The 26,241-nt window shown below is 35.7% G+C and overlaps 1 protein-coding gene and 1 long non-coding RNA gene across 22 annotated transcripts in view; one reads left to right on the forward strand and one right to left on the reverse strand.

Annotated features, from left to right (window-relative positions):
• LRRC4C (leucine rich repeat containing 4C) overlaps positions 1-26,241 on the reverse strand; it is a 487,862-nt gene that overhangs the window by 34,083 nt on the left and 427,538 nt on the right. For 19 of the 21 annotated variants that reach the window (XM_085580210.1, XM_031505043.3, XM_085580219.1 and 16 more), the window contains one exon: positions 19,686-19,818. The exons of the other annotated variants lie outside the window; for them this stretch is intronic. The gene's annotated coding sequence lies outside the window, so the exon portion shown is untranslated. The remainder of the gene's footprint in view (positions 1-19,685; positions 19,819-26,241) is intronic. 21 annotated transcript variants of the gene reach the window in all.
• LOC144246489 (uncharacterized) lies at positions 7,189-21,486 on the forward strand. The gene is made up of 3 exons (XR_013340183.2): positions 7,189-8,613; positions 10,130-10,177; positions 11,367-21,486. It is a non-coding gene; the product is annotated as an uncharacterized LOC144246489 (long non-coding RNA).

Genomic DNA, 26,241 nt, shown 5'->3' on the forward strand with positions numbered 1-26,241 from the left:
GATTAATTCAATATGTTTATTACTAGCTCCCCAAACTTCACTGATGTACTCTGATTTGAATCTTAACCATTGTGGGTATATCTAATCACTGTGCCTGGGTTTACTGTCAAGTCCAGTGTCATTTCAAAAGCTACAAAGGCTGTTTCAGCAACAAAAATTACAACATAACCTTTTAATTGAAAGCATTTTAGCAAGCAACAAACATTTTGATGGAAAGTTCACGTACATATCAGGAAGAAAGCATGCACATATAGTAATATAAGTTTGAGTATGTATAAGAACTAAAATATGAAACTTCATTTCTTTTATCAAAGACATTTCACACCTGACTTGCAATTTTCAGAGGCAGCAGGCCATTAATCATCAGTGCTACTCAATTCCCAGTAGGTCCTTTCAGCTCTTTAGTTTTACTTTTGAGTTATTTGTACAAGGAGATGAACTAACTGGTTTTCTCTAAATGCAAAAACAAAGCAACCAAAAAAACCCAAACCACTCACCCAAACCCAAAACACATATCTTAATAAGTTTGTGCAAAAAATCTTCTAAAAATCAAAATATTGCAGCATTTCTCTAGGTAATAGCCTAGTAAAAAGTAGCATTAGTTCAGAGACAGAAGTTGCCTGATGTTTTAAAAATTTAGTGCAACTAGAAATTTCACTACTAGATGGTGTCAGGGACACAGATTTGGGGGAGGAGCTTCATTGGGTAAACCTGGAAAGTTTTAACGTCTTTAGACTGGCAGAAGCTGAGAGGCCTGATGCAGATTCAGCCAAAGGACTTGATGAGAATTTCTTTTTACTTCACTATTAGGACTATCAAGGAAAATTCAAGGAATTGGAAGGGCATGTAAAATAGGCAGTAACACAAACATTAAGAGTCAAACAAGAGTCTTCACACCCTAGAACTTGAACTACATCTTTAGCAAGAACAAAGGCTTAACTTTATAATGTTTTGCTATATATGAGACAGAGAAAACATCTCTGTTTTTCTGAATTCTCTAGTGTGCTACTGTAGGCAATCAGCAACTTTGCCTGTTCCAGGAACTACTTTTGCAATACTTAAAATCTCAAGAGTTCATTAGAAAAAAGCCAAAGAGAAAAATAATTTTTTCTCATTTTGATTACAAAGGATTGCCATTTTGGGGTTTCTATCTCCCTAGAGGCTTCTAAAACTGAATTTTATAACTTTCCTTCCAGAGATTTTGTAAGAGAAAAAATATTTAATCATCAAGTACTCCATAAATATGCTATTTATAATATTATCTTATATATGAGTGAGAAAAGTTTTGTTTTTGTTTTTTTTTTAAGAGTTAATATAGACCCATGGATGACAACTAGCAAAAATGAAGTCTGAACAGTGTCATTGAAGCCAAAAACTTACCAAAGTCATTGTCTAATTAAAATGACTTTTCATTTGACTTTTTCTAGACTTCCAATAACATACAGGAAATCAAGGCAAGAGCAAAAGATTTGTTTCTTGCTCACACTTTATGTCTTTGCCAAAATGTCACCTTTCTTCCTGTTATAAAAAAGAGACACCTAGCCCTGAAATTCTGTCTTTATTAGATGTTACAGCATTCAAGTGAGCACTGGTATTTATTGCACCAACATGGGAAATGTCTAGCAGCCTGCAAGTACAAAGAAAAAGTGCATTTACAGGAGCAAGGCAATCCTCCTTACGCTCTGCTACTGAAAGTTGGGCACTGCAGCGGAACATTAATAGTCAAATTTTAAAACATCTGGGAGATGTTACAAAGGAAAATAACAATAGGAGTTCCTGGAGGTTGGAAGGAACTCCTAAGGGATGGAAATAACACATTGTGATTTCAAAATTATTTACTTGGATGTTCTTTTGAAAGGGGTCATTGCCTCTCCTGTTTCTAGCCAAAGCAGACCTCAAGCAGGGAAAGGTGGGATGCCTTGGCATAGGCACATCACTGGCAAAACAGGGAGAATTCAGGTCTCTGAATTCAGCTCGATTACAGCTCGATTTATTTCCTCTACAGAAGATTCATTATTTACTAAACGGGGAGTTGATTCACCCAGATCAGTGAGTACTTGGACTCGTCTTATTCCAGCAACCTGCATTTTACATTTCTTCAGAGTTTTAACAAATACAGTGCAAAAATGCTCAGCCAAATGAGAACAGTTTTCTTTCCTTTCAAAAAGCAAATGATCCTTGCATGATTTGCAGTTGCTGTATTAATTATATGAAAAAAAAAATCTATTTATTTACAGATTTTCTAAGCTACTCCAAAAGTAAAACCATTTAAATGTTGATTCAGTTTCAGTGCCCAAGAGAAGTGCTCCCAAGGAATCCCAGCCACTGAATCACTTGAAAATGCCCTTGTAAATTAGCAAGCATTGCACAAACACTGCTGGCAAATTCAATCATTTCTGTGTCATGCTGCATTGTTATCTCCTGCTCACTTAGAGAGCTGACGTTCATTCTGCCTTGATTCCATGTAGGCTAGTGAGATGATACGAATGACTTTGGTTAAGTAGCACTGACTCTATTAATATTTGAATACAGAGAATAATAAAACCAGAGCAGAAAGACTTAGAAATTAAACTACCAATTGCATGGTGCTTCTTCATGTTCTCTTTTTTTAATATCCATCGTCTCTTCAACAGCATTTTGCCATTTTAAATATTCCTTTGTATTTAATGTAGCGGTATTAGAAGAAAGAAATGCAAAAGATCAAGGTTCAAGCTACAGTATCTCTAATGTCTCTCAATCCCTATGGGCTTTTACAGAATTTACCAGGACTGGAATTTTTAAAACAGATGCTTTTGCCTAAACTCAGACATCAGCACCTTTTAGAGATGTTGTTACATAAGCACTTTCATAAATCAGAGCCTTGATACAATAAAATCAATCTCTTCTTTATTCTTCGACCGATTGCTTCCTAAATTACAGGAAACTGAGAAAAGTATTCAAAACTAATACCACATCTATCCCTCCAACAACAAAGGCAACAAAAATGTGTGAAACTATCACATGAACCCCATATCAAAACCAATTCCTACTATATTCCTACTGTAAAACTCTTGCAAGTAGGAATTTGTTAGTTGAGACTATATAGATAAAGGATAAAAGTCGAGACTTTAGAATTTATTCTCATCTGTTATGCTTCCTAAATTTTAGACTTTGTGAATTCATAATTATTTTGACCATGTTATATAAACTTATCTCAGTGTTTTATATATTTACATAAGTAAATGTTTAAAATTTCTGAGGAATTATTGCAAATTAAATATAAATACAAAAAAAAATAATTTGTTCTGAATTTTTTTCCAAGATTAAGAGACAGTTCGAAATTTTATTAAAATAAACCAAACCTGCTACATGACTTTTCATCAGGGTTAAAAATGTTAACTCTCAGTGGAGTAGTCAGGATGTAATTAAAGTTTGTAGATGATGTGTTTCCAATATTTAAAAGCATGTGAAAGACATGCAGAATAATTTTTACTATAGTATTACAAGTGCATTATCTATCAGTGTATTAATATTTTCCCCATTTTATTCCCTAAACTCAAGTAATGCTAATATTTTTCTTAGGCATATTACAAAGGTTCTGCTTATTCTGTACTTTTAGTTTTATAAACTCACATAAATTGGTGTCAACTATATTTGTATAGGTAAATGTTATTTAATCCTTTCTTGACCAATAAATAGAAGTGATTAAGCAATAGTTGGGTAAAGAACTATCGCCTCAGTTGTCTGCCCTTCCTACAGCTAATATTTCAGCCTTAATGAAGTTAGTCATCTTGTATTAGGTATAACAGTGCCAGGCAAATTGTTAGTGATGCCAATAACTTGGCAATTTTATGAAAAGACACCTCAGTTGTTAAATTGTCCTAGTTCTTCATTCTCATGAACTTGCTAGAGGAATAATTTGAAAATAAGGTGATCTAGAAGTCTAAATAAGATATAAATAAAATGCAGTATTTTGCTTTAACACAGAATGAGGATGTCATTCTTGGATCCTGATCTTAAAAGTACTTAACACAGCCATATTTTTACTGACGTATGAGATGTACTTACATCACGACATAAGTGTCTTGTCACGTATGAAACTGAGGTCGATTTTAATATAGAAAGGAAGTTGAAATGGACAATTTGCTGCAGAATTGCTCCCATATGTATCTCATGAAGTTTAACAAGGCCAAGTGGAAGCTCCTGCACCTGGGTCAGGGCAACCCCTGGTGTCAATACATGCTGGGGGATGAAAGGATTGAGAGCAGCCCTGCTGAGAAGGACTGAGGGTACTGGTGGATGAAAAGTTGAACAAGACCCAGCAATGTGTGTTACATCCCAGAAAGCCAAATATATCCTGGGCTGCATCCAAAGCAGTGAGGTCAGCAGAGCAAGGGAGGAGATTCTGCCCCTCTGCTCTGCTCTGGTGAGACCCCACCTGCAGTGCTGTGGGTAATATTTTATGGTACCAAACAGTATTAATCATAGTCCACATGTTCAGGCCTCTTTAAGACTCTCATTGCAGGATATATCCCTCACCTGTAAACAGCACATTTTCACTGCACGCTTCTAACCTGCAGACAAGGTTGAAAGGAAAATAATCTACATTTTTCAAGAGGCTTATTTTAGAATGAAGGACTCTGGTGATTCATATGGAGTATGAATAATAAATCTTTAAAATTCTCTTTGATACATCTATGCACAAGAAACAATCATTACTTAGAGGTGCATCTGAGAAGAGAAAGAACTTAGTTATGACCCACAAAGGGAAGCTCGATATGTGGGGAGAATAAAACAAAGTAGCATTCCTAAATCCATATGATATTGGGCTGAAACATAGGAAATAAAAGAAACTTATTGCATATTTATAAAACACCTTATAAATGGGAAATTCAAAGGGTTTTTCAAAGCATTCATTAATTAGATCACAAAAAACAGTGAATTATGTTTATGGCATTCATTTTAAATACCATTAAATTTAGGCAGCTTAAGTGACATACCCAAGAGTGTATATAGAAAACAGTGGTAAATGAACAAATTGCGTCCCTCAATTCCCTTGAAGACTATGGGCTGAGACTTCAAATTTCTTTTATGAACAATATAGTAAGAAGAAATATATGTTCTGTCCATGAAAGAGGGTTTTAACTATCACAGATTTAAAAGTAAGTACTATAAAGGATCAAAACTCAGTGAGGGGCAATGAGCATAATGAGCCTGGAAAGCATGGAAAATAAATAAAAAGTTTTTCCTCTGAAGTGTGATTTAATTATCAACTGAGACAACAGCCTAACGTAAATTGTCACTTTCACAGTAGAAATTTGCTAGATATAGATATACACCTGATCACAAGAGGTAAAATGAAATGGAGATGATAATCGAAATGCAAAACAGGTAGATAAAAAGATGGCATAGTTTGCAATCAATGGGGGATTTCAACAGCTGCCCAGACAAGTGCTGCAATCCATTACATTGGATTAAAAAATGTCACCAGTGCAGTAGCCAGTCAGATTCAGTTTATAGTAGTTCAGAATAGAGAAGAGATCATGTTTCATTAGAATTATTCCTGTTTCCTTTTAATTTAGTTGCCAGAATATCTTGGGAGAAGTGATACAGCGATATAGTTCCAATTTTCACAACTTGTCAGGTTTCTTCTATGCACGCACCACTGTCATTTTAAATACTTATCTACAGCATATATTTCTGCTGCAGTTTTGCTTGTAGCAATGTAACTGCATCTCCCACACTGCATATATCACTTAACAAAGCAGCTAAAATTTTAAAATTATGAATCTCTAAAACTTGATTACCACAGAGCTCTTTAACAAACAATATAGATGCCTATCTGCCTTTCTTCTGCTTCCCATCTTCCCCATTATTTTCAATTCTAGATATTCACCATTGATCGCTTGTTGCTTATTGTCTGCACAAGTCTGGTCATAGTTCCTCTTCAAAACACTATATTATTCAAAGACATGCATTAAAGCAAGGTATCACTAAGACAATAATATAAAATTAAAGTTCCCAAATCAGCTTTTCTTGTTTCATCCAAAAGACAAAAAAAGGCATATGACAGTATTTTTAAATACTACCTCTTATTTTTTCATCATTCATCTTAGAGGGTCTAGCTCCCCAATAGCCAGCTTTTTGCATATAAGGGTCATGAGTAAAGCAGCACTACTGATAAACTTCTCAATTATGTACATGTCCAGGTATTTTCTGAGCTCAGAGTGTAATAGACACTATAAACAGAGAGAATTAAATGTATTTGCAGATTATTTAAAAATAATTTTCTATAATCTTGGTTTCAAAATGCAGCTAGCTTTTCTCTTACACTTAAAATATGCCAAATACCTAAGCCTTCAGACATAAAAGTTATGATTGCAGCACTGCTAGAGATCCAAATATTGGAAATCACTGGTCACCCCAAAAACCTCACAACTTGAAACAGAACATAAAAGTACTAAGACCTTCACAGTATCAGGTCTTACTTGAAGTAGTACAATAAAACTTCTGAGAATGCTCTGGGGCTCATAAAACAGGTATTTAAAAGAAAAGCGCATGAACTATAGTCAAAAGAGAAGGGATATGTTGGAGTGATACAATGCCCTGCAGGAGTTGACTTTGGTCTAAGGTTTAAACTTTCTGTCTGATTTTTTTTTGGCTTCTCTCCTGTTCCCTTCATGTTATATTGAAACACTTTCCACATCATATGGATTATAGTAGCCAAAATTGTCAAATTTGTTTGTTATGTGAACACATTATATGAATGAACACAGTGAGAGAAAAGAAACAAGAAAATAAAACATAAGAAAAGAAGAATCCCTTGTATTCTATAGAATGGAGAAGGCAAATACTGCATGACTGAACTAATTTCAAATTATAGTCATAGCACATCAGTATCAAATTTTACCCTGCTATAAAACTGAAAAAAATATAGTAAATTATTTTAAAAAATGAGAAAATTATTTTATTTCATCACACCATGGCCACACTCTGATATTCAGGAATATCTTGCAGCACCTGAAAAAGCTTAAAATTTACTAATAATTTACTTTGATAAGCAGCAACAGCAAGAACATTGGAGATGAAGCCAGATTGGGATCAGCTCCAAAAAGATGATGGGAAAAAATTAAGAATGCTTTTAAGTCTATATTCTTCAGTGAGTAATGTAAGTAAAAATGGAGCAAAGCAAACCAACCAACCAACCAACCAACCAACCAACCAACAAAAACGAAAATAAAATTTAAAAACAAATTAAAGAGAGTGAGAAAATGCAGTCATTTTTGTCCACTGATGTAGAAGAATAACAATTCTTTGTAAGTGATATGATCCCAAACTCTAAATTGGAAACTAAGCCCAACAATTTTCAGCACCTTACATCATTCTCCCCAAATATAAAATTCCTGACAAGTCACAATCTTTACAGTGGAATAGGAGCCAGCTCCTCCTGCAGCAACACAGGTTTGGCACAATTTTATAAAACACGTATCTCTGTCACTAAAACAGACTGTAAAGATAGCTGAGATCAAAAACTAGGTAAAAAGGCACCACCTTTATGTTATCACTTGTCATTCCTTGTCCTGAGGTTCTGTGTGATTGGATCCCACATGCTTGGCTCCTACCTACTTGTGCCTAGTTAACTTAAACTGCTTAACAAGTTCTATCCATGCATGACATCACATCCCTCCCATAAATCTCCTAGTAATATCAGTACTCCATGTCGCTGTTGTCCTGATTATGTTCCAAAGGAGCAGAGGCATAAGAGAAGAGCAGATGACACATTTTATTCACAGAAAGGTGACATCTGAGACCAAGTAGGGCACCAGATTAGTACGGTTTTCTTTGACTGTGAGTCATAAATCCCTGAAGGTCACACAAAGGTTAAAAAGAGAGCAATCATTGAGCAACAGCTCAGTCCCTGCAGGGCTGTGAAATAAGAGACACCATTATTACTTACTCCAATTTTTACACTTCCAAGAAAACTCAAATTACCTTTAATTGCTGGAAACAGTTCAGCTCCTCCAAAATGAAGAAGTCAATAAGTGCAGTTGTTTTTCACTCCCCTGTCCTGGGGGGGATTTGTTAATACTGATTAGTGGAGATCACGCCTAAACAAGCTGAGAGGGTCTTTAACTTTCAGAAAGTTGGCTAAATGTAATCAATAAAGTAAAAGATCTGGGGAGAGATGGCAAGGGAACAGACCATTGTTCCACATAGCCCTTTCTCTTGGCAACTGTGTCTTTCTCTGGAAGATCCTGTCTCCTGTGTCCCCAGCCAGGTTTTCATCACCTGAACAAGCATTTGGTTGTGCTGGTACAATTCCACTCACTGCAGAGATTTCTGGCAAAGAGGGTTGCAGCTCTCAGGTTAATAACAAGAATTCCTATAAAGGCAGAATAGGCTTAAAATAGATCTTTCTATTTCATCGTGTAACCCCCACTAACAGTCATAGGGGCAAAAAGCAGGGACAGAGTAAACTTAAGCTAAATGTATTACTCTATCAGGACGGAGTGGAAATAGAGCTAGAGGACACAAGGACAAGGACTAATTACTAACTAGAACACCAATCTGGAAGACAGAATGACAGAGGGTGTACGGAAACCACTGTACAGATCTGGAGTAGAGAAGAAGAGGGTGAGTCAGCAATATAATTTTATTTTTAAATAATCATTTTAATGTAGACAAAAAATCAATGAGATGATGGCAGAATTGTTTCCAATAAGAATTGTTTTCAGTGTTTTCCATGAGGTTTTTAAAAGAACTAAACATGATGAGCCTCTTGAAGACTGCAAGGATAGAACTACAAGACAAAGCAAATGCAGAAGCATTGATTAAATGCAGAGTAAGAGTACATCAAAGGAGACCAAAAACATCTCTTCAGAGTTGCAGGAGGAAAGAAAAGGAAAGCTAATCAATTTTCCTTTTAGCTTATATAAACAATACGAAGTTGAAGCAAATGTCATATTATAAATGCATACCCCTTTCTTTTGGAGAGAAACTGATGGAGTGTAAAATATGCAAATAGCAGTACAAGCCAGGGCATCTGGAGTATTTAGTCCCTGACATCCCTTCTTTTTGTACTACCTACTCTCAGAGGAAAAAAATCAGGTCTAGGGAAGAACCCTCCTTTCTCAGATGCACTGCTGATCTCAACTCAATAGTCTGCTTCCCCTCCATGGGCAGATCTCCAGCTGTTTATACTGGGAGTTCTGAATATGCAGTGAAAGAGTTTTAAATTCCTAATAATAGCAGGGAAAACTGTATTATGTCTAAAACATAAGCAATGTGCTTTAACTAAAGCATACCAAAAAAACAAAAAAAAAAAAATTCTTTCAATTGCAAAGACAAGCATTCAAAAAAATATCTGAAAATGTCTTTGCAGCTCCTCTTTCAAATCATCCTTTGCAACAAATGAGGCAAGGTCTGAATCAATGGTGAATGTAAGGGAAGGAATGACTAAAACATTATCATGCACTTGAGAATATATAATATATATAATAATATATATAATATAATAATGTATATTATAATATAATGCAAAATATAATATTATAATATAATGCAATGCAATGTAATGTAATATAATATAATATAATATAATGTAATGTAATATAATAATATTTATATTGATGCATGCAATATAACCATTCTATCCCTCCCACATTTTACTGGAAATATAAAGGATTTTCGATCATAGCAATCCTTACATATGTACTACATTCTTTTTGAAGTGGTGAAACAAAGAAATTGAAATACTGAAAATTTCTGTTTCAGAAAATGAAGAAAGTAAATGTACAGCTGTTAATGGACTGTGCATACACACTTTTATTGCCATTGTCATAGAAGTAACACAGCAAAAATCATTAAAAATATTAAAATTTGAGTAAAATAATAAAGCTAAGAAATCTAAATTAACTTACCATTAATAAGTTTTACAAACCTCATAAATTTGGTTTCATTTTAATGCTCAAAATAATTAATAAAGATTTATGTAGAGAAGGGTAAGGATCAACATAATTGTCTACATATCCAGTTCAATGAAATTCCTTACATGCACTAAATTCATAGGCATGACTAGGGAATATGGAGCCTTTTAAGTGAAGAGCATAATATATAATAATGAGATTGAATTTGTCCCTTTCCTCTGCAGGGCACTGGAGATAATAACTGTGATGTCTTTGAAATGACAGCGTGGCAGGTATGGTTCTAAGCGCCATATGTCAACAGTTCTGAAACTTCCCTCTGAACGCACATAATTAAAATCTTTTTTCCAAATAAAACTTAACTATTGTAGCAAAACCCCAGCTCTTCTACATTCTAAATTAGCCCACCACCTTATATTTAATTTCACTTGTTTTCAACACTGTTGCAACACTTCTGAAGTTTATCCCTTAACTGTAGTAATGTCAAAATAATCAAAATCCATATATGCAATTTAATTAACACCCAAGAATTTTATGTCCAAGCTAGCATGAAAGCAAAATAAACAAAAATTCAAGTGTGTATCTCTTCAATGTGTATATTTTCATATACCTGAATGGACAGGCAATATATTCTAAAGGCAAAGTTCCAACATTCCTCTTGAAAGTCAGAGAGTGTCTCTTCATCAGAATTAAAAGGTTTCAAATCAGGCTAAGTTTACCATAGTCCACACTGTGTTCTGAAAATTTTCACTTTTTCCTATTCTCTTGTTTATTCTGTGATGACTTCAGAGATCAAAAGTAGAAATGCCTGGAAAACATGATAAAATCTGTTTTTGAGACTAAAAATGGAAGCTATATTCTTCATTATAATAACAAAATTTAATAACTTAGGGATCACATCTGAGTGATCCCCAGGTTAGTTTTTACATCTTCCATGATAATAATTTGAAAATAGAGGGATGAATAATGTGATATCCTATGAGAATGTAGAATACTTTTTTTGAGGAAGTCAGTTCTAAGTTTGATGGAACAAAGTTGCCTTGTTATTTCATTCTGTAGACAGTATAGCTTATGGTTTTAACTCCAAAATTCTCACCAAATTCCACATTAGCCTCTACTATAGAAAATTCACTATTCACACTTGGCTCAGTGAATATGAAATTTTGGCAAGTGAGACAAGTAATGTTTAATATTCCATAAAAGAAGGAAGCTGAAGAACACTTTTAGCAAAGTGGAAGGGAAGATGCATGCCAATAAGTTCAAGCAAAGCACTCCTAAATAGAAGATAAGTTTTACATTTCTCACACATCAGATTAAACCCCAGGGAAATATTATTTCTATTTTCACCTTATAAAACCTTATTCATATTGTGGTTTTTAATCAAGAAAAATAGAAAATAAATTTATTTAATTTTATTCTGTTGTGAATGGCTGTACATCTTGTTTATGCAGATTTTCTTATTAGGTTTCAGCTGTTATTTGAATCTCATCGGCCTGTTATACTGGGACAGAGGAAAGGTCATCAGAAACACATTTCTGGTGGCGTTTTGTCTAAACAGAATCATCAGAAGGAAAAAAGCCTGGAAGTGTTACAGAACATCACAAACACATAGTCAAGAAAGGATGCTAACCATCATTTGATTTTGATCCACTGCTCAAGAGATTCATCAGCTGGCAATATCTGATCACCTGACGCTGGTGATCATAGCAGGGACACAGCAATGGTGTCATTGCTTTGTACAAATACCTAAACCTAGAATAAATTTTCTACTCTTTTGCTGCTAATCAGGTAAATAAGAATTTTGATGTAAGCAATTAAGATAAGAAAAATAAGAATTTCGATGAATGATCATTGATTTCACTCTGCAACCATGAAGGATGCACAAAGTCTATATGCAGTTTGAATTTGTTATTGATGGCACAGATCAATTCAGTGTGCAAGCCTCATTTTTCACTTTTTTTTCTTTTTGGATCATGACACTTTTTTTTTTCCTGAAATTCCATTTTTAAATGATCAGCAATTCAGTATCAAATGACAATTCTACTTATAGAGTCCTTCTTCCTCATACTGGTAATTTTCAATTTAACTTTTAGCAGTAGTAAAAGAATGGATTATGATGGCTCCCAGATTTGTCACTAGTAGATATTGGACAACATTTACCATTATTGTGGAACTCAGCAGCTAGTTGCAATGCTTAATATATGCTTAGAAGAGATCAGGACAGGAGAAATAGGAAGATCTCTTGCTTATAACTCAAATCATAGTGGACTGTGTGATGCCAAAACTTTAGTACTCCTAGCAAAACTAAATAGGGATACTTATGCAACTGCAGAGTATTTTCTAGTTTAGCTATTAATCCCTTGGTATAGAATGTACTACTTTATTTTTAAGGAAGTGTATGGGACTGGAGACAGGCCTATCCTTGCCTCTCTCTATGCAACATCCATAAGTAAGACACCTTTTCTCTGTTTAGACATGTTAAGGTAATTTTCAATTGTAGTATCTCAGATCCTCAAAGAGCTATAAAGATATGCAGTAATAAATTCATAGTAGAGCTTTCTGTGGGGAAAATGTCCCAGATTTCCAGATCAAAGTCAGTAGGGAAGAGGTTCTACCCCCTGCAACTTTCTTAATGCTGCATCTCTGAGTCTTCTTTGTAAAACTGGAGTAATGATCAAACAGAAGTTACAAAGATAAATTATCTACTCATTTTCACTTATACTGCTTCTAAACATGAAATTTTGCTACAGAATTACATTTTTGAATGTAGTATTCAGAGAAGTTGAGCAAGTCTGTGCTGCTTGGCTACTAAATAAATTAACCAGCGCACTGTCATTTTTGTTCTGATGTAGTGTATTTTTCTGTATTCATCAGAGGCTCATTGTGTACAGTGTTACTTCATGTATCTAAAGGAGTGAATGACTCTGAAGCTAAATACTCTTGTATTAATCCCAGTAAAAAAAGTTTTAAAAGAAATAGAAGTCAATAGCTGTAAATCAACAGGATTAAATATATTGCTTGTCTCATTGCAGCATCTGAATGATATAGACCTCTCTTTTCTTTTGGGCTCAAATAGCTCTTTTCATAAAATGTCAAAGGCATTGACATAACATAAATATATTATAGAACTATTAGAAATAATATTATGACCAAGTATAATAATCAACTTGGCCAATATAAAGGAATGCTGCAATACATTAGGAATGTATTCACAGTATAGTTCTGTTAGCTACTATGTTCCAAAAAAAAAAAAAAAAAAGTGTAGGGATTACCCCCAAAATAATTTTCAGGTTTTTTTAAGTCAGTTCAAATATCTATATGACTGAAATGAACAAAGACTTTCTTTCTGAATTAAAGTAATCTTCAGCCTACAGAGGCACAGAATACCCAGGTCTGCCTGGTGATGTGGGCTTCCTCTTTGCCATCTGCTTCTAAGCAGGAGGAACAGAGAACTGTTCTGCCAGAGGGAATTCCTTCCCAAAGGCTGATACTTGGCATTCACAGTTCCCATAACGATGCTTAACAGAGCAGCAGGAAGAGCTCTCAGCACTCATGTCTCGAGGTGCAGCTCCTTTTCCACTGCACACACATTCTTCTGACCTTTTACCTCTAGCCCTGCAGACAGCCCTACTGTCTTGCTGTGATGCATCTTGCTCCTCCACATAAGACAGGTTTACACAGAAAAAAGTCATAGCTAGCAAAATTTGAGATTAAGGCTTTATGTAAAACAAACAGACCATTGTGAGATAAAAATAGACCCCAAAACCCACCATAAATCACCGTTCCAATCTAACCTTACAAGTATGCTTCATTCACATCGCTTATGCACATTTCTTTCAATGTGCTATAGCTCAAAGGCCATATGGACATGAATTCTGTTTCTTTCCTTCACTTTATGAGGTTCCACAAGAATAACTTCTATCCCAGCTACTTTGGGGAGATTATCTGGGTAGATTTAAATGTTCTGGAAAGTTTTAGCTGCAGTCAGACACCCTGCATATGTAAGGTGTATTCATTTGCTTTGTTAAAAGTCATATTGCCTAATCCAGACTGTTGGATCTTTCAGATTTCAATAGCTTCATGATAAATATCACATCAGACACTGGATTCAAACAAAAGATGTTATGCATCTGATTTCTGGTATGTTAATGATTTCTCACAGAGATCTCACCTTCTACAGCAGATGCAAATGTCACCTCAATAAAAAGTGATCTGCTTGATGCATTTGAGAGTAAATTCTTCCCCTCCCCTTCACCCTGCTTTAATATGTTCACTTTTGCAAATAAAAGTTTAAAGCAATTTGAAGTTGATTTTTTGTTATCTATCAATTTTCTGTTGCCAAATCAACAATTAATGTTTTCCAAATCCCCAATATGTCAAAGGAAAAGGGAGAAAAAAAATTATATTTGGTATTCAGATCAACTCTTCCACACTCAGTTTTATTCTACTGTAGTCAAAGCAAAACTTCCACTAAAGGAAATGTTAGAAATTGCAGGATATAATTCTGGAACAGTACAGGAACCACAATATTCAGAGGAAGGTACCTGAACATCCAGTCCTACAAAGAGTAAATACCACAAACTGTTCTCCTTCAGTATCAGATGACCAGTTTTCTGCCCCCTATCACAACAGAACTTGAGAACTGAAAAGGGAAATCATAATTTATCAAACTAAGAGGAGTATAATTCGAAATAAATTAAATAATAACAGAGAAAAAATAGAAAAAATAGCAGATGAACAAAGTCTAGCCCTACAGAGATGAGGAAAAGAAAGAAGTAATTTGAGAGACTGAATAATTGGCATTCTGACACACTAAGGGGACCAGCTTTTCAACCATTTTTTAATGAAAGAATAATTTCACACAAGTTTAAACAAAAAGAATATGAAACATAAGAAATCTATTATAAATAGTGTTATCAGCTGTGGAGAGAGTAATTTAAATGGCATTCAGTAATGCAGGTGAAGGCTGTCTGGTAATTCCTCTCTTTCATATCTGAGTTCTCAGATCATTTCAGAGATCCAATGGTCTATTCTTGTCATGTCATAGTCTTTAGCGCTTTTATGAAATATTAAAAAATTGCTGCTGCCCTGTCTCCATTTGACTCTTAAGGGTTATCGACTTTGGTTCTGTCTAAGGGTTCTTCCTTCTAAAACAAAACCCTTGAGATCTTTTGTTGCTTTCTTGCCTGCTAGCAAGGGGCACTGCCAGTTTTGCATGCTCATGCATTGTGACTGTAGTGTTATTAATCTCCAGCTGTGCAGACACAGTTTTGCCCACACAGACATTAAAGAGACAAGCTTTGTTCTAAACACGGCTATGGGATTTGTTAGGTGAAAAGAACTTCTGTTTTGATTTGAATATCTCATTTCTTCTATTTTGAACTTTGGGGCATGCCTCATTTTCAAATGGAGATTTTCATTATGTTTAAGAACATAATTCTGAAGCTGTATACACTTCACTTAATTTGAAAGGTTTGGACTTTTCCATAAATCATGGAAAACAACTGGTTTCTCAGCTGTTACAAAACAGGAACCAAAACCAAACCCTGCATTAACTACTATGACTTTACTCTAAATACCCTCAAAGGGTATCAAATCAAATCATTCATCTTAAAATGTACCAAAACAAAATACTGATCAAACAGACCAGCAAAATGCAGCCATTTGTAAACTTGACCAGCTGTAGAGTGATGTTATGGTGTTTGTATCTCCAACTGTGTATTCTGTGTATGTTTGATATTATGTTCTGTGCTTTCAGAACTGACTCTGAAAGTGAAGGATTTTTTTGCCTTGTTATCAGCCAGTTCACCTCCCCCATGGTCTGCTGTCTAGAGAAGGCTGGTGCTGCCTGGCTTGCTTTTGCTTGCTTGCTTGGCTTGCTTGCATTGCTTGCTTCTGCTTTTGCCTTTGCTTCCTAGTTAGTTTAGCAGTCCCATTCTTTCCCTGGACTGTTTCTTTTCCTTTCCTTTTTCTGAATACCATCCAACCTGCTCCAGACTGGGACCTGGAAACACTGAGGAGCACCCAGAGCATTTTGTGATCTGCAGCAGCCATCCCCAGTGCCCAGAGCAATCCCCAGCGTCCAGACCTGGGCGACCACTCCCAGGAAAGACTTTCTGGATTTGTTCATCTCTTCAGAGTGGTGAAAGAGTTTTGTTGTCATCTGGTGTTGTTAATTTTATTTTTGGTGCTGGGGGGTGCTTTGTTTGTTAAATAAACAGGTTCTTTTCCACTTCTCTCAGAGAAAATTTTTTCCCGAACCAGGTAGGTGGGGAGGGGCCGTGGGGGTTTGTTTTCTGAGGGCTCCTTCCAGAGGGTTTTCCCCAAATTTGCCCTAAACTAGGACATCAGACAAAGAAATGCACAGAAAGAGCTCTACTTGCTAGGACAATGTGAAACATTTGTCATTCACACCAGAAACAGAATCTGGTCAGGATTCAAGGATATATACTTAGTACTGACATCAGATCAATATCACTAGAGTCCAATGAACATGAAAGCCTCTTACCGAAAATATAAATTACCTTTTAACATCAAGATCTGAAGTTATATTAAAACAGCACTCTTATCTTCTCCTACCTTCAGACAATATGGCATTTCAAGAATAGTTCACATGAAACACAATTTGAGCAGGGAATCAGAAGCTGAAACATCAATCCATTAGGCTTCCTATTTCTCAGGAAGTCTTAAGAGTGGAGAAGTTCAAACTTCACATAATATGTTGCAGATGAAGATATCGCAATGTCATCCCCTCTAATTTAAATTTCTTTCCCTATTTGTCTTGAGGCATTGTAACTTCTTTTCCCAGTGTAAAGACTGAAATCCCAATGATTCTCTATGGCACTGAGGTTGGATTCATAGAAACATAGAATATCGGAAGTTGAAAGGATCATCAAGTACAACTCCCAGTTTTTCACAGGACTACCTACTACTAAATCATCTGGCTAACAGCATCATCCAGATGCTCCTTGAATTCTCTTGGGCTTAGGGCCATGACCATTTCCATGGGGAAGCCCGTGCCAGTGACCAACAACCCTACTGGGTGAGGAACTTGCAATCTGAAGCTTTATTCCATTTGCTTGTGTCTTGTTGCTGGCCACTAGAGAGAGGAGATCAGCACCTTCCCTATTCCTGCTCCCACAAGGAAGTTCTAGACTGCAGTGGGGTCACCCCAGCCTTCTCTTCTCCAAGCTGAGCAAACCAAGTGATCTTATATGCTCTTCATAAGTCTTGCTCTTATGACATTTCACCATGTTGGTTGCCAGTTGACAGACCCCAATAGGTCAATGTGCTTCTTTTGAGGCCCCCAAAACTGCACTCAGCACCCAAGGTGGGGCTGCAGTGTAGAGTGGGACAATAATCTCCCTCAACCAACCAACAATGCTGTGCCTGATGCACCCCAGGACACAGCTGGCTCTGTATATTCAATTTGCCACTGACCCAGCTCCCCAGAGCTCATTTTGCAGGGTTGCTTTCCAGACTCTTTCTCTGATTTGTGCACACAACCACACTGACCTGTCCCCAGTGGAGAATCCTGCACTTGCTCTTGTGGATCAAATTGCAGAAGTTTGTGGAGAATTGCTGCCTGTAGGATGGACTCACAATGGAGAAGTTCATAGAGAACCATTTCCCTTGGGAGGGACCTCACACTGGAGCAGGTGAAGGTTTCCTTTCCCTGAGCAGTGGCAGAAACAACCCAGGATAAACTGGTCATAACCCTTATTCCTTATCTCTATTCACTGTTGGATGAGGGGAGGTGGAGCTGGGAATGACGGAGGGATGGGGGAGTATGTTTTTAAGATTTATTTTACCTCTATTATTCTGCTCTGATTTTGTTAGTAATAAGTTCAGTTAATATCCCCAGTTTGAGTATGTTTTGCCCATGATGGTATTTGGGGAGTGATCTCTCTCCCAGGTCTTAACCCATTTAATGTTCTTTATATTTTCTCTCTCCTATCCAGTTGTGGAGAGGATTGACAGAGCAGCTTTGGTGGGTACTGGGCATTTGGCTAGGGTCAACCCCACTACACTGCTTACGTTGTTCATATTAGTATAAAGGCACTTCAAATGTGCTCAGGTTTACTTAGCACATCATTGAGCAGACTGATGGACCTGCTAGCACACCATCCCACAAACATTGGCATGCTACCCCTAGGCTTTTCTCTAGTGAGCCTGGTTTTATCCCCTTCTCCCTTCAAATCTAGTTTAAAGCTCTTTTAATGACACCTATTAACTATTGGGAAAGGATTGTCCCTAAAGCATCAGCAAGGGAACATTACAGAAGTTCCATGAAAGTCTGCCCACATTGCAGGTAGAAAAATGCAACCAAGACACCTGAAACACAGTAACGGACTGACACTGGATCCTCTGGATCTCAGGCCAGTTCCTACCATAAGCAAGCTGCTCCTGTCTTTTGTTTACAGTAAAGTACCTAAGACAAATTGGTGCAATTTTTTTGTAAAGCCTACTGGGCCCTCACTAAAAACAGCCACATAAACTCATTTCTACTAGAAAACCAAATTAGGTCTGGAGAAGCTAGGTTGTTGAAAAGTAGATCATAAGCTGAAAACTATCACCACATGTATAAATGCAAGGTCCCCCTTTATGTATCAAATCTTTCTTCTGCAACAACTTTGTGAATTGTGGCAGTGGATTTTCTGAACGGTTTTAATGAATAAATGTCAGGGAGCTGGAGGGAGCTCATCAGCAAAAAAAGGGTAGGTAATTCCCAGACACATTTGAAAGCCTAACCTAGTATTCAACCAGCCAAAACATTTATACTGAGCAAAGAAAAAAAATTTCCCCATTAAATGATATTTTATGGTTTTTCAGTATCTCATGAGATGTGGGAACAGATCCTTATGAAAACTTTAGCATCAAAAATCCCATTTTATTTTCTACCAGTGTGATTTTCCATTGTTATTTTTCTAGCAGTCTGCATATATTAAGGCACATTAATAAAGGGAAAAAACAAGGCAGCATGTCAGATATTTCAAATCATGCCATGGAAAATGATTGGTTTAGGATGAGTGAACAGAATCTGTTTGTTCAGGAAACTTAATTTCATCTGAGAACCAAGAAACGTGTGTATAGTATGGACATATGATAAGTTAACTGGGCTCAAAAATACACCATATAGCTGGGCTTTTGGGATATCAGAAAACGTTTTGATGCTTCATGTCTCAGCTCTACCTTTTAACATGAATGAGGAAGCATTATAGTTATTCTGAGAGAGGACAGATTTTTAGTTTGCACATTCTCTTGGACATCTGAAATGCTGAGAACAAAAACACCCATAGTTAAGGCTTCAAGGTAGGAAGAGAGTCTCCACAAGCACAGTAGCTAAGGTGAGATTGAAAGAACACAACAAAACATGATATACTTTTAAAAATTTAACTACTAGCTCTTCCTGTGAAAGAACATTTTATTATACTAAATTGTTATAGGGCTTATGAGCTAGTATTTTCAGGGTTTTAATTCCTATAAGGAATTTCTTGGGAAGTTACTGTAAATTTATGATTTGTATCCTCTAACAGGTCCACAGGAAAATAAGAAAACCCCTGTAATATACCACATCCAAATTCTCTCTCACACAAGGATGGGAACTGAAACTCAGCACAGTTTAAGAAGCTTGGGAAAGATATTCAGAGGATGCTGTAGGAAGAGTCAGATAACAACAAAGGTTTGTGCTCCCCTTCCCTACCATTTTGCTGCCATTGAATTCCAGCATATCCACGGAGCCTGAAAAGCTGACTTGCATGACAATATCCTAAGATGAATTACCTTTTCAGTAGGTTTACCGTCTCGGGAGGTGATGTTTCTCCTTGTTTCCCAAACTACCCCTGGACCATCTCATCCTACTAGCCCATTGGAGACCGTTCCACAGAGCTGCCTGGACCCCCCCACAGCATCCACCCTGTGGAAGAAACACAGATTGAGAAACTGTGATGCAGCAATTAAATCTTCTCTAGACATAAACTGATGACATTGAGAGAGAATAACTCAGGTAGACTAAACCAGGATCTAGAGCTGTCACATACAAGCTGAGAAGGAAGGGGAGTTGTAAGATTACTGTGCCCCCCCCAATTATGGCAGAACTGCTGAAGGCACAGTCATTTCAAGAACACTTTTAAGGAATAAATATAAACAGAGATTTCAAAGGCAGCAATTAATCAATAATGTGATCACCTAATCTTGCAGATGACAACCTTGCCCTGCCTGTTAGGAATGCCTGTATTTTTGCATACTTAGCAGTAATAGGAATGGGGTGGTTACTTCTGTATTTCTTTAATGAGTAGCTTCATCACACACCATAGAGGACAAGGTGGTGGAAATCAGGCCTTTTCCGGTCATTAGTGACAGTGAAATGTGTCTGTGTACACCTCTTGAGGGCAAGGCATTCTTTCAGTATTGGAAACTTCCTCCTTCTGGAGTGCACACCATAGTAAAAATTAAAATTGGAAAAATGTTTAAAAATCAATTAATTTGATAAATAGTTTTCAACTTATAGCCTCTATATACTGCATCAAATTTCTGTATCAGCAATAAGTAAAGATTATAAATAATAACCATGCACAAAATTTCATAACTTCAAAACTATGTTTTTTGTTTATGACAAAAGACAATTGAGTAAATCGTGACTTCAGATAACCCATAAGTCACTGATTCTGTTTTTCAAAGACCTGGCTGCTTTCTATTCCTTTGGCCTTGGCTGCCTAGCAACCTCCACAGAGCTTTTTTAGTCTATACTAATTCTGGAGTTTTCATTTATATATTTATTTATGAGAATGTCTATAAGGAGGATACAGAAACAAAGAGTTGTTTGTTCCTTCCTTCTAACAGTGAATTCCAAACATGTCATCTCAGTGTCTCGGCGAAAGACAGAGTCCTCAATTTTGTAAAGAAGTACCTGCCTCCTTGATTTTGCTTGGGAACTACGCAAATCTCAGTTTCTGTTAGACAAAAGCTTAGTCTCTGTAGGAAGATACTGATATAATAGGCACTGGTATTTCTTTCCGTCCCTGTTGGTTTGATTCATTGATAAGTTTTTTTTCACCCTGCATTCCTAGGTGCTTATGTAAGGTTACTGTGCTCAGGCAGCCTGCAGCTCTTATTTAACATGCTACTGCTCTGGGTCACAAACAGTTCCAGCATCAACCAAGCTCTAGAGGGAAATGGAGATTAAAGCTGATCTGCTGTGTCTGTGGCTCAAAGCAGGACAATCTGGAAAGTTTGGATGGGATTTCTTGTTTTAATAAGTAGTTTGAAACTGCCTTTCTCTGGATTGGACTGTCTTTCTCTGAGCCAGCCATCAGCTTTGCATGGAAAAGACTATTTCCTCAGGGGTTTTTCTGTTGGTTTGTTTTTGTTTGTTTGGTTGTTTTTTTTTTTCCTTCATTATAAGTGGAAATAGGGATACAATAGAAAATATCTCTATGCTACATTAAGAAAATACTTATTCTCTTGCCAGTTCTATTCAACCATCACTTTGCAAATACTTTATGCCCTTATCAACACTGCAATCTCCTCCCATCGAAAAGAAAGGGAAAAAAAAAAAAAAAAGAGAGAGAAAGAGAGAAAGGGATAGTCAAATATGTGCCCTGAAGAGTTTATCAGGCTCTCAAAAGAAATGTCAGGTATTCATAGTCTGCAGTCACATAGTGGAGATGTAGGGTTTGTGTCTCACTACTTCCAACTCCAAGCTCAGATGGAAGAGCTTGCATTTACTTCTGGACCAAACTGAAGCCTGAAACACAACAAATCAATATGCCTTAAGATATCTCAATATACCTTAATCACTTGATTCCATTTTTTATTGTTTTGTCCTTAAAGGACATGCAGGGGATCTGTGACAGAACATAAATCTGAAACCAGATCTTCTAACTCCCACTCAATTTCTTACCAGCAGAGCTATGTACAAAAAGATTAGGTTGTTGTAAGCTTGTAGGATTATGGAAGCATTTTTAAATCTTGGTGTTTCTATATACTTATACATCAGTAAAAATTTACTCCCAATTCAATAGCAGGAAAAAATAATTTTTAAAAATCTCCTCAATATTGTAACAGGCAATAAAAATATTGGTATATTGGTTGGGTGGTATATTGGTGTCCAATGAAATAAAATAGGAGCAACAACATGAATGATAGGAATTATTCAAAAATAATCTGCTGGTTAAAAGAGTGACATTTTGTAGAGCAACTTATAAACAGTGAAAATACCCATAGAAACTAAAATGGGCAAAATTATTCAATAAACAGGAGGAAGAAAGTTACTGGAAATAAACAGAGATTTAGGATTTCTTTTTTCTATTCATAGGCTAACAATAAACAACTTTTTTAGCTCCTTTCTCTCTGTCATTACACACAATAATGTAAATTTGTAGTTAGCAGAAAATATCTCAATCTGTACTTCTATGAGTTATTGTAATACAAATAAATTCCAAATACAATCCAAAACTAAGTAGTTGCTTATTGAAAATGAGTTTCCATATGTATGTTCATTTTTCACAGACCATAATCATTAAAGCAAAACTTGAGCATGTGGTGTTTCCTCCCCTTACAAAGTATGATCACAATTACATATGTTTTTAAATGTTAAGTCAAACTCTGAAAATAAACCTACTGAAGAGTAACAGAACCACAGATTTACATGTCTGTTTTCTCCCTTTTCTGAGAAGTTTGTTTTTAATAAGTTCAAGAGCATGTAAACAGACAATAGAGAAAAAGACTTCATGCACTTTTATTAAAAAAAAAATATAATAGGATTATCTACAGAATGAATAAAACTGAACCATGTCAAAGCAGATAGAAAAGGAAATTCAACCAGAGAAAATTAACTTTCTCCAGGTATATGGAAAAATAAGTTGCATGCAGTCCCATCCAAAATTTCAGAGACTACAATTAGGTACTACATCTACTACATTTACACAGGAAAATCTCATATGCCATGCACTTATGCTCCCAAAAGAAGAGTATACCAAAAAGAGATAATCCTCCCTCCCTTCCTTCCTAAAGAGAGATGCAAAATGCCCTCGGTTTCTGGATAGGGACTACAGAAAAATGAAATGCTAGGGATGGTTTGGAAAAAGGTAATTACAAAGGAAATGTAGTGGGGAAAAAGAGAACAAGAAAATTATCATCAATATGAAAGTATAATCTTTGCTTGAATAACTAACTCACCAAGGAGAATTGCAAGAAACCTTTCCAAAACAATCAATAGTATTATTCCAACACTCAGCTCCTAATTTCAAATGCACTGATTTTACTTTAGACTTAGGCCAGTAACTGATCAAAATTCGATCTAAAATATTTAAATATTTTCTAACAACTCATGGCAATAAGTAAGGAAACTCGTTGAAGTTATAACTGGGCTTTAGTAATTGTTCTCAAAGCAGCTTATTTTTATAGATTGCAAAGGGATGAAAAAAGTTGCAGTAAAAGGAAGATTTCTTAAAGACTAAACATCGTAACATATGCTACCATGATGACAGTAAAGAACATAAATAAGCAGAAGAGAAAACAGTTACCCAGTTCCTGCTATTTTTAATAAATATCACTAACAGGGTAACATTCAACTGCCAAAAGAAAGGAGGTTGTTATACTCTGTTACTACGTCTGGCCCTGAGTTGCCATTCCAGAAGAGCACAAGTTTCTTGTAGATTCAAGGCCTTATCTGTCTGCTCCTGAAGTCTCGGATACTCTAGCATGTGTGAAATAGCATTAGATTCTGTTATTTATGAATCTGAATCACTTGCAAGCTGCTAGTAGAAATGTGTTGTGAGCTTTGGGTACTTACATGTTAAATAACAGGAATAAAACCAATAAAACAGAAAATCATAGTGTGCTATGCCAATGCAAGACTTTCACCTGAGGGTACAAGGAAAAAATACTAGAAAGTTCCTTAAAGAAAGGTGTCTGTATACAAATTGTATACCAGTAGTAAATATGAAGAACTTAGAGTTAAATCTCACCTCTGACTGCTGACTCATTGTGCAGTAAAACAAGCTACTGGTGTTTCCTTGATGGTTAGAAAAAATGTTCTGACTAGCTTTCATTCCCTTGAGGTTTTGACATATTCTGCTATTTCAGAGCTCTATTTTATTTAACGTGCTTAAAAGAACAGAACCTGTTTTAGACTTCAGAATTGACCAAACCTCCAAAAACTCTGATTATTTATGACCAAGGTCATAACTACATTTTTTCCTGATCTTTTATCTTAGTTAAACACTAAGTAAGAATTATTTTCCTGCATAAAACCTGTACTTTCTATACATATTGCACTTCTCCTTTTTCTTCTTTCAAGAATGCCAGATGAAAACAAACCAAAGAATATTTGTATGCCTGGTATTCAAATATTTTTATATTTCTGCACTTGAGTTAAGCAGATGAAAATTAGGCAATTCTGCATGGCTATCTCTTCAAAACCCGTTCAAATAAGGCATACTTTCTAAATTCTAAAATAATTTTCTCTCTGGTCTGCTGCAGCAAAGATATTCACTCATACACTATTGATTGGAAATGTTTTTGTACATCTAATCAATAAACGAGTTAATATGTGTTAAACCAATCATCTAGACTATTTGTCTTGCTCAGCCTAACTAATACAAAGCTGTGAGTGATTCATTTCAGAGCACAAGAACAGTGTGAAAAGCAGACTGGTGTCTTTGTGAGTGTCTGTGTATGCTTATAAACACAAAATGTCATTAAAAATATTTTCCCCTGACAATATTTCCCCCATTTTAAGATCATTTCTATTGACTCGTAATAATGGTCTCCAGATACTCATCTGACAAATGGCTGTTTAATTTATTTTTTACTGTGAAAGATTTGACCTGGTTTGTTAATCTATAAATACACATTTTTGTGCTGTAGACACAAATATGCATTTGTTTTAGCTTTCATCCCTGCTGTGTTTGTATAATACAGTGAGATATTCACAAACAGAAAGAAAAGAGATTGAAGAACATTCAATAGTGTTTTCTAGCATTTTAAATACAGCAAAAAAGAAAATTAGTGCCCACTTCATCAGGTGCTAAATTCAGTATGGCTGAAGAGAAACAGAGAATAGCCAGAGAGAAAAAACTCTTCATTTTAGGTAGAAAAATAACTCATGTTGTTGACAAAGCAATAGGATGAGTGCTACTGAATTCTACTGAACAGATAATTTTAAACTTATATTCACCTTCCCTACTAGCATATCTGAGGTAGTTCCGGCAATAATGATAAGGAATTTTTCTATACCATACCAGAAAGTAATATCATCAAAGGAGTCTGTGACAATCTTTATCTCTACAAAAAAAGGAAGGTGACAGTCTTAACAGATCTAGATCCACAGAAAAATTCAGAAAGCAATTTTGAGTTCCAGAGTCCTATTTTAATCACAGTAAGACACAAGCGAAACCCATTTGTTTTTCTTTTCAAAATGAAAACTAAAATTCTCTATTGTTATTATTTATGTGAATTATTCCTATTTTCTATTCTTCCGCTGGTGTATATGTTGCTTATATCAAAATTTTACAAATCTTTCACCTACTTTATACCATTTTGTAGTTTTTAATCATTAATTACAAGTGAATTTATGTAAATCAATTTCAGAAACAAAGCACGGAAGACAAATGGCTGGCACTAAATAATCCTTGAGATCTGTTGTGATCCAAACAAATTTATAATTCTGTTATATTAAAGGAATCACAGGATGCTCTTACTCACTAGTTTATGTGGATATTTCCTAGCACAATTCATTTCCCACATTAGAGAGTTTCCAAATACAGAAAATTTCAATTATATTAATATTGCAAATGATCTACCCCCTTATTTAATCTATATTCTGCCCTTCGTACCCTCAAGGTTTTGTGAAAGAAAGTGACATCATTTGCTGGTGTTGCACATAGGGAAAAAACATATTCCCTGAGTTATCAAAAAGAAAGATTTCAAATGGTGCCTGCTCTGTAGCTGAAGAAGTTCTTTCAGAAGATTTGAAGAATATGATTTGTCTTATACTAATGAAGAACATGATTTATTTTACAGTAAATGTGCATAACCACATATCATTGTCATTCTTGAGGTGAACATAAGGTGGAGACTGACTGAACATAAGCAGGGACTGAAGCACAGCTAATATTACTCCCTGAACATACTGAGTAGAAATAGCTGAGTCTTGCAAGGCTGGAAGGTGGTATACTATTACCACCTACTATTACTATTATAAATAACAGGGAAAAATCCCCAAATTGTTATTGAAAACTGAAAAAAAACCCACCAAACAATTGGTATAGAGCCATTAGAGATTAAAGATCAAAATATTTTGAGTGCTATTGCAACAGGATCATCTACTAGCAAA

The sequence above is a fragment of the Lonchura striata genome, chromosome 5 (genome assembly GCF_050655825.1).
Source record: "Lonchura striata isolate lonStrDom1 chromosome 5, ASM5065582v1, whole genome shotgun sequence".
Taxonomy (NCBI): domain Eukaryota; kingdom Metazoa; phylum Chordata; class Aves; order Passeriformes; family Estrildidae; genus Lonchura; species Lonchura striata.